The sequence below is a fragment of the Pogona vitticeps genome, chromosome 2 (assembly GCF_051106095.1).
Source record: "Pogona vitticeps strain Pit_001003342236 chromosome 2, PviZW2.1, whole genome shotgun sequence".
NCBI lineage: Eukaryota > Metazoa > Chordata > Lepidosauria > Squamata > Agamidae > Pogona > Pogona vitticeps.
In genome coordinates, this window is record NC_135784.1 from 251,459,248 (window position 1) to 251,468,751 (window position 9,504).

At 40.8% G+C, this 9,504-nt stretch overlaps 1 long non-coding RNA gene across 1 annotated transcript; it reads left to right on the forward strand.

Annotated features, from left to right (window-relative positions):
- Window positions 1-1,785: 1,785 nt before the first annotated feature.
- On the forward strand, window positions 1,786-2,315 carry LOC140704208 (uncharacterized). Its single transcript, XR_013542112.1, has 2 exons — window positions 1,786-1,904; window positions 2,127-2,315. It is a non-coding gene; the product is annotated as an uncharacterized LOC140704208 (long non-coding RNA).
- The last annotated feature ends 7,189 nt before the right edge of the window (window positions 2,316-9,504 follow it).

Consider the following 9,504-nt stretch of genomic DNA (forward strand, 5'->3'; position numbering starts at 1 on the left):
TCAGTTTCCCAGAAGCTTGCCCTGTTGTTGCAGGGGTGAGCGACTGTGACCTAGAATACAATTGCTGGTTAGAGGTGGGCGCAAAGCACTTTGTGCTGGGCCACTTAAGTCATTGTTGTGGCACCATAGGTGCCATGTGCTCCCTTCCCCCAACATCGTTTCCGCACTCATCAGCCAGCATATGCTGCTCATTCCCTCCTCATCAGGCAGTCTTCTTCCCGGCAGGAGCACAGACCTCCTTTCTCTGCCTCCTCCAGCAGCTGACCACTCACACAAGGAGGCAGGACAAGGATTCTTGTAGCACTGCCTGCAAGTGGATATCTACTGGAGGAGGTGGGAAAGGGAGGTCCATCGTCCTGCAATGACTGGAAGATCGCACAATGGGCAGGGAATGAGCAGCACACACCAGCTGGTGAGTGGGGGGCAGAGGAATAAGGGAATGTGCAGCACTTGCGGTGACACACTGGTGACTTTAGACAACCTGGCAGGAAGTGCTTTGTGCCCATCTCTACTTCTGGCAGTACTTTTTCAGGTGCTATGAACATTGCTATTTCCTTCCTGCTTTGAATGACTGCTCAGTGCAAGCCAGACCTTGAGCTATTGTCACGGAATCTCCCTAACACAGGAATGACCCAGGAGCTAAATCAAAACTTTCATTCTTTGCTACTTGGCCGGGGCCAGACTTACAATGAAATAAGGTGAGGCAACCTGCTTCAGGTATAACTATGGTGGCAGGAATGCTGGCTTTAGCATACTAAAGGTTATTCAAGCAGCAAAAGGCTGGGAGTGTATTGTAGGTTATCATCATCACCATCATCATGTGATGTCAGGGTTTTCCAGGTAGTGAATACTCAGAAGTGGTGTTCCATTCCCTTCTTCTTGGAAGCAGCACCATGGGACTGTGCAGCTTGCCCAAGGCCACACAGGCTGGCTCTACTTGCAGGAAGCATAGAGGGGAATCAAACTCCCAGCTTCTGGGATACCTAAACCACTGAGCTATCCAGCCAGCAATAGTAGGTTATAGTTAAATTCAATTTGTTAAAAACAAAATCATAAGGAAGGGGCTTTCTCAGCCACTGGCCCAAGTGAGCATATAAAATTAACAAGAATTATAGGTTGGTTTTTACATTAACCAGCCTAAAGGTAATTTTGCAGCAGCAACAATAGCCACAATCGAACTATTCTGAGCAGTTGCTCAAGTCAATCAAATGTGTAAATCATTCAGGCACAAAGTGTCCAAGTAATGTTAAGCCAATGACAGAAGTCATTAATTTTGTTCCCGTGGGATATGGAGTTGTTAATATTCAAGTGTTACTACATAAATAAAACTGATTTATGCTAACTTACAGCAAAGACTATGGTGTTTTTTTTCCCACAGTACCCTAATTCTGCTCTGTCTTTGCTTGATCAATAACCTCTTGGTTGAACAGTGTAGCATTTGCTACAGAAGTGGTAGCAGAAAAACAGGACTAATGTGGTGGTAGTGGTGATGGGGGGGGGGAATGAATAATATGTTTTCTGCTGTGCCAGACTAATGACCCTTAAGTGCTTGAGGGGGGAGGGGGGAGAAATGAGCTGCGCAGGCTGCTTGCCTTTTGCAAAGACACTCTGGCTCATGAAATAGGAAGCAACCACTTGCAAGGATTATAGTTGCGAGACGGGAGTAAATACTGCATATAGAGCCTAATTTTATGATTATAACTCCAACCTGGCATATTAAGTTGTTTTCCTCATCCTCTCCTCTTCACATTTGCTGAAACAGATTTGCTCACCTCCTTCCCCTCCCCCACAACTTGTACAGATTCTATTTTTTTAATGTACATTTTAATCATCATCTTTTTTTCTCCTGCTGTTTTCAGGGAGCTCGCTGTGCCGTCAAAAAGACATTGATCAAATGCTGACAGGTAGGACAGAAAGCTATTTACTTTGAAACTGTAGGAGGGATTTGTAGGGGCAGGGAAGCACAGTTTAAAATCTGCATTGGCTGCTACTTACATTACCAGAGCGATTCATAAGTCCACTTGAGCAGGTCCCTAAAGAGCCAGGAGAGTGGGCTTGAATTTCCCTTCCTGAAATGTATGCGCTCTCTCTCTCTCTCTCTTTTGTTTTTAACCTGCATTTTTCAGCACTAGAAAGAAGACCAGAACACAGGTTTGTGTACTTCAGGAAAAAGGAGAGGATTATTCAACCACACTTGAAGAGAAATGTAAAACCAGGGGCGTCATTGCTCAAAGTTATTTGCTGTCAATTTAAATCAACTTGCTTGAAATCTATCTAAGGCACAGTTGATATTGAAATAAAGCCTTTTGAAAAAGCTTCTGGCTTTTTTTTTCCCCTAAGGGGGGAAGGGGAGAGGGAGCACAAACAAGGCAAATTATTTAGGATATTTGTATGAGCCAATATAATTTGGGTGCAGAGGTTTTAAACGTAGCCCTCCTTGCCGAATGTGTTGGTTTTCAACTGAGTATGAGGTCATGTAACTTCATTATTCCATTTAGAACTCCTTTTAGGTGACAATAGCAATCTCTTCCCTGCCAGCTTTCATCTCATATGCCATTGCCAAGTGTTGCCATTCAGCTGTAGCTTTTTTCCCCCTTATTATTCTCATTCCATAGAAGGATTTGAAATAAAATCTTAGATATGACTGCCATGTTTTCATCATGTTGCTGCTCTATCTTTGATGGAAAATCAGTTTCACATTGTGTTGTTCTTATCTTTGTTACTAAGGTTTAGAAAGGCAAGGAATAGAGGAATCCTTTCAAATTAAGTGGACCAGTTTGATAGCACTTCCAAATGAAGGGGAAAAGCTGGGGGAAGCATTATGATTTGAATAGTTTACTTGAAAAGGATGATGACAGTGGAACAGTCAAATCCCCAAAGTCTAAGTAAAGCCATTGATGTGCACAATCTATAAGCTGCTGTCATTAATAAGGACATTTCTTTGCAACCTTGACAATGCCTTTTGGGAGGTACTTGGAGAATGCCCTTCTCTAACATATGAATAAGGGTGAAAATACATTTGTATGAAATGCTTTCTTCATTCCTTTTCAGGGTATTACTCTATGGCTTCCTAGTTCACTCATTGAACATGAATAAGGCAAATCTATTATTAAGCATTAAAATGGAGAGATAATAACCCCCTGCAGCTGATTAGTAGCATAGCAACCAGGGCAGAACTTTCTGTAGAAAGCCATGCATTCTCCTTTAAGCTTGTTTCCTTTTTCCACGTTGCCATTTAATTTGCCTTAGCCCATTAAATGATGAGGTTAGGGAAATCCCATTCTGAGGAGGCTAAGCAGATACTATCTGTTTATGTAGTGCTTTTCATAATGAAACAATAGGTCTAATCATCGAAAGGTTCTGTTGCCCATGGCTGCCTTTATATATTGGCAGCCATTTGTCTCCCCACACCCAGTATAAACACTGTGGTCATTCAAGAAAAAAAAAAAAGCAAAATCTCACAGTGCTGTTAACATAAGAAGAGCCCAGCTGGGCCCCTTCACCTATATTTTCCTTATGATCATTTTCACAGTCAGTTTTGTCCCTCTAACTCTTATCTATTCCACCATCTCCACCACTTTTCAAGCTCTCATTCCTGATTGAATGCAGAAATATCATGAAGAATGTGATAGTAAGAGAAACCAAATGATACATGAGGGAAAGGATTTGGGGAAGCTGTAGGAACATGAATTGAAAATTAGAGCACTGGCACATAATTCATTCATTGTAGTCTGTGGCTGTATATTACTGAGTTGTTTCCATACTTTGGTCTCCCATGGCATCGTTTTGCAATGGTCTGCTGCCGCAAATGCTGCAAAAATGTTATTTTTATAATCATATTATCACTAAGAATAATCGGATGCAGCACAACAACACAGTAAGTTACTTTCTCAGAAGATTTCGAAGATACCCTACCTTCATCCTTTGGTTTACATAAAGTAGCATGAATACATTTAATATAGGCGTAGTAGAGTATATAAATTTCTCTAACTCTTCATCATCATCATCAGCCTCTGGAAATGTATAGCATTATAACAGCTTTGTCACTCCACAGTTGCACCTCTATGGAGCGCTACTGAAAAATGACATGGTGAACATTTCTGGGAGATTTCATGGAGTGCTATAAACCTGTTATGAAGCCACATATTATCACACACTGCATTCATTTCAGTTTCAATAGAGACTTGGTTTGGGGGGGGGGTCTATGAGTGGCCACACCCCACAATGAGTAATGGTGGGACCCATTCATGATACTTGGGAAAAGGAATGTTTCATCAACTTGACAAATGTAATTCATCAGTCATTACCAGCAAAATAAATTAATTCCAAAACACATTGGCCTAAATCCTGTTGCTTAACTGTAGTAAATGGCACTAGAATAAACCCCTTGAATTAATGGAGATTTGGTGAGTTGTGTCTCCTATAAGTTCCATTGATTCAGATAGGCCTACTCTAAAATAGGCCCATATCAGTTAATGGAACTTATGGAGGAGTTGACTCACCAAATCCCCATTGATTCAATGGACCTGTTCTAATGCAATTTACTTCACTAAGCAACATTATTTCTAAGCACATCTCCAGTGGGAACAGGGATGGACAGCAACACCTTGGATCATGGGGTGCTGCCAGAGCAGCGTTGCATTATGATATTATAAGTAAAGTGGTACTGATTACAAAACTATTTCTTTTAGATTGATATGTAATCAACATCAAGACCTTTTCCATATGCCTGACTAGGCATTTGATAGACTTCCTTTACCAAAAAAGAAAGAGAGACAGAGAGGGGGAGAGAGAGAGAGAAGGGGGGGGGAAGCTTGTCCCAAATTCTGGATGTTTTTGAGAAATACTGATGTTGCTGTCTTGGTCTGGCTTCAAAATGAAATTGTTCTGCTTTCATCTTCAAGGACAAAAACAATATGTGGAGGTTTTATACAAAGATGACCACTAACAGTGGCAGGGGGAAATGATGGAGATGAGGAAGAAATAAAATGATCTTAAACATTATGAGGGTGTATAGGGTGTGTGAGAGAGGATATTACATTTTTATTAAAACAGATAAAAGAATGCTATCAGGACAGCAGCTTTCTATTGCCTGCTGAGTCCAGTAATGAGGATTCAGGGCTTGGTAAATGATAGTGTCAGAATAAACCTATACATACACAGCGAGAGTGGCAAAGCAGTTTCGTCTTCCTGCAGAACTTAATTTTAGGAGACATTTAGTTAAAAAACAGCTACTATTTTTTTTATATAAAACCACTTTGGTTTCTTGTTTCAAAGGAACCAAGATCCCACCATAGCTTGCATTTCCCTGTAGCTGTGCATGGAAATTAATAAAGAATACTAAGTGAAAATATATGATCATCTGTTAGAAAGAGGGTTAGTAACATAATGAGGTGACCTCTCATTATCTAAATGTGATATGGTATAATAAAAGGTTGTGCTCACAGCTCATCTGCTTTAGAAAGAAAGACTGTAATCCTAAACACACATCAAGTAGAGCGGGGGAGGCTTATGCTCAAATAAGTGCATTTAAGGGTTGAAGAAGTGGAACAGAAAAGAACTAGAATTTCCACAAGAGCATATTATTGGGGATGATTCCGTCTAATCAAAGAAATACTTGCTTCATTTTATGTGGGATATATCACCTTATACATTTTGTTTCACTTGGACTTCTCCTCTCTCTAAATATTAATTTTGCTTTATGCCTTATCCTTGCTTGCTGCTGCTCCTAGCCAGATCTGGACAGCAGGAGCAACTGACTGGCATCCGCCTTCAGAGCTGACTGGACTCAAGGTATGGCCCTCCTTTCCATCTGAAGGGGGCTGGTGGATTTAGAGTGGAGGAGGGAGGAAAGGTCTGGCATTTATAACAGGCCATCAGTAAAGTGGAACAGCTCTAACATCGTAGTTAAAATTCAGAGCATTAAAGAGTTATGACAGTGAAGTATGCTCAGGATGAGTCAAAGCAGTAAGCATGAAGAATGTAAAATGTATTAGCTCCCTTATAAAGGCAGGGCAGGCTTGCTCATCCTCTGAATATTTGATTTTGCAATTTTCTGTGCATTCATTTCAGAAAAGTAATTATTTTTGTATGAGTACGTTTGCCAATAAAATGTCACATAAGCTAAGAGAAGGACAGTAAAATACATTATGCTACACTTTTTCACATGAAATGGCAATGGATTTAACATCAGGTAATTATAGAGGCCCAGAGAGAAATACAGCGTAATGAACAATATTATGCATTATACCATAATACAAAGTACTCATATGGCTCTTCTTTCATGCACTGCCTTTGCACTTGTAAAGGCCAACATCTGAAAAGCTACGAATTAGTGTGGCGCATATTAAATGTAGGTATTTCTTCTGCGCCCACAAGAAGCTGGGGTGGGGAGGATTGGAGAGAGAAAGAAAAAAATGTACCAGCGGGAGATACAGCAGTTGCACACAAAACATCTACTTTGGCAGGCAATTATCCATGCTGAAAAAGCAGATATTTCAGTGGACGTCCAATGATTTTTATTTTATTTTGGAGGGCACTCTAGCATGTCCTTTGCATAACATGACTTTCCTTAGGATAAGCTGTGAAATTACATCAGTAATTCCCAATATAGTCAAGATGCTTTGCAAATGAACAATGTGCTCTGAAATTCAAGGATTGCACCAGGTTCTTTTGACAATATGTAAGGGGAAATGTTTTAAATATATATAGAAGATCTGGAAGGGGGGGCAACCCTCTACAGAAATGTCAGCCCAGACCTGTGATGTTTGTTCAATGCCAGTAGAAGTAAATTCCAATCTGCCAGTAGAAGTAAATTCCAATCTGTTCCTTCAAGGATTATGTAAAGACATTAGCACAGTGTAAAGGGAAGTCTACAATTCTTCAGACTTAGACCTTCAAATGATTTCCATGAAAGGAAGGGGTCAAGGCTCAAGCCCTGCCAGCTCAAGTCTCTTTAGCTCTTCAGCAGTTTCCCTTTGATAGTTAGGCTCTGACTTTGGACAGGAGCTTCAATCAGAGTTCACAACCAAGTGATTTTATGCTAAGAGCAACTTTACTTGGCAGCAGGAGCTGACACATCAGGCACAGCTCTTGTGAAGGACCTATCACATCTTCTCAGATACAAACTGTAATAAGGATCTACTGGAGGGAAGAAAAGCCCAGATCATGACCTCGAACCTGGAAAAATAGTTCCCTAGGCTTTGCCTTATTTTTCTATATGCGTTTGCCATTGATTTATATCCTTAAAGAGATTTACTTTGCAACAAGACTCACTAATTTCAACAGAATTGCCTCAAAACTGAGATGTTATTTTAGAAATATTAATCCATTGATGCTCCCAAACATTTCTTACTTTCCACACAAGTCAGACAACTACTGTTACTCACACTGAAGAACTGGGGTTGTCTCTGCTTGGCTGTCCCCCATGAGTGCCCCTTAAATTGATTATCACTTTTTAATAGGACCTATGCAAGACTGAGAAAGGGCTCCGATCTGGGTCTGCTTCATACCCCACTGCCCTCTTCAATGACTTAGTCTTGATGCTTTCCTGACTGTAGCCTTTTTGACCATCATTAAACTACCACAGTGCCACAAGTGTAGAGTAATTCAGGGGCATTGCAGGAGGCTGATTAGGGGGCCAATTTATCACTTAAACTCTAAACTACACTGAGCAGGAGCAAAATCTGAAGCTGTGAATTAATTTTACGGGAGAAACTTGTTTGCCAAGACTTACTTAGGAATAAACATTACAGAATGAGCATTGCCACCAGGAAAGACAAAGAAAGATGATACTATGCTAAATTAACTGCTATGTAAGAATGTGAATTTTTAGCACCATATCTAGCTAATTGCAGAAAAGCAACATTTCAGTTGTGCTTCAGGACCTTAGTATGGAACGATATATGTACCTACTGTTCTGGTTGTCTGCTCATTAATATCATGCAGTTCCTTAGTTCTTTTACCAAAGCCTTCCAGTCATTACATTGATGGCTATAATTCCCAGAATCCCCCTAGCCAGCATGGCTTCTTCCTATAGTACAGGCAAAAAAAAAGCAGAACCAAAGACAAACACGGCCCATTTTATTTTCTTCATATAGAATCAATCTCCAGAAAGCGATCACCACCCGTCACAAGCATGAACTGGGCTGCTGTGATCTCTGCCTTGATGGTCTCCTATTGCCTATTAGTTTATGGAACAGTCTCTTAATACATTATCATTTTCCAGTGAAGCACACAGCAAAATATGTAATTTGTCAACTTTCAGCCAAACAATATAATTTTTATTAACATGCTGTAGGAAAAAAAAAGGTTTGTACCCAATGAGCTTTCTTCTTGTTATATTCAGCTTGTGCCAGCAATGAGCTTTAAACAAGCTAGACATTTCTGGACTTGGAAACTCTTTGATACAATGTAAGGGATGCGTTGTGGGGAGACAGCTCTATATGTTCCAGACTGAAGAAAGCGTATCTCTAACACTGTCTAAGACATAGTCCCTTAGCAACAAACACAGCGCTTGCCTGTATTTCTGGGGAGTTAGAAGATAGAAGGGGATGGTTTTTCCAGTTATCCCTGTAATGCACCAGGGACAACTCTGATACTAGAAAATGGTAGTGGGAAGAAACCAGAACTGGCTAGAGGTAAAAAAAAAAAAAAAGGTTGATTTTTAAAAAAATCTTAAAAGGTAGAGAGCTGTGCTTTGTTTAAAAAAAAGAGGATCACTGCTTCTGGAAAGTTCCAAGAGCATCTGTTCTCTCTATTTGGGCTAGGAGGCTGAGAGGTTGGGAGGGGTTCCAGGGCTTTGAAAAATGCTTCAAATGCCACGCTCAACCCAAAGAACACTTGCTCCGCACTCTGATCTGAAGGGCAAAGCTGGCTGGACTGTTCAAGAACCCAATGCCACGCACTGGGGTCTTAGAAGATATATTGTCCCTCCCAGTGAAGGGAACTGGGGTGAGTGGTGAGAAACTAAAGAACATAGTGGCAGACTAGCATAATTAACAGGATGGAAGACTCAGAATTGTATGTACTGTTGTTGCTGTTTGTTGTTGGTGTTTAGTCATTAATTAATTAATTAATCAATTAATTAATTAATTAATTAATTAATTAGATTTATATCCCGCCTATCTAGTCAGTTAGGACCATTAAGTCATGTCTGACTCTTTGTGACCAAATGGACCAGAGCACGCCAGGCCCTCCTGTCTTCCACTGCATCACGGAGTTGGGTCAAATTCATGTTGGTAGCTTCGGCGACACTGCCCAACCATCTCATCCTCTGTCGTCCCCTTCTCCTCTTTCCTTCACACTTTCCCAACATCAGGGTCTTTTCCAGGGAGTCTTTTCTTCTCATGAGATGGCCAAAGTATTGGAGCCTCAGCTTCAGGATCCTGTCCTTCCAGGGAGCACTCAGGGTTTATTTCCTTCAGAATGGATAGGTTTGATCTCCTTGCAGTCCAGGGGACTCTCAAGAGTTTCCTCCAGCACCACAATTCAAAAGCATCAATT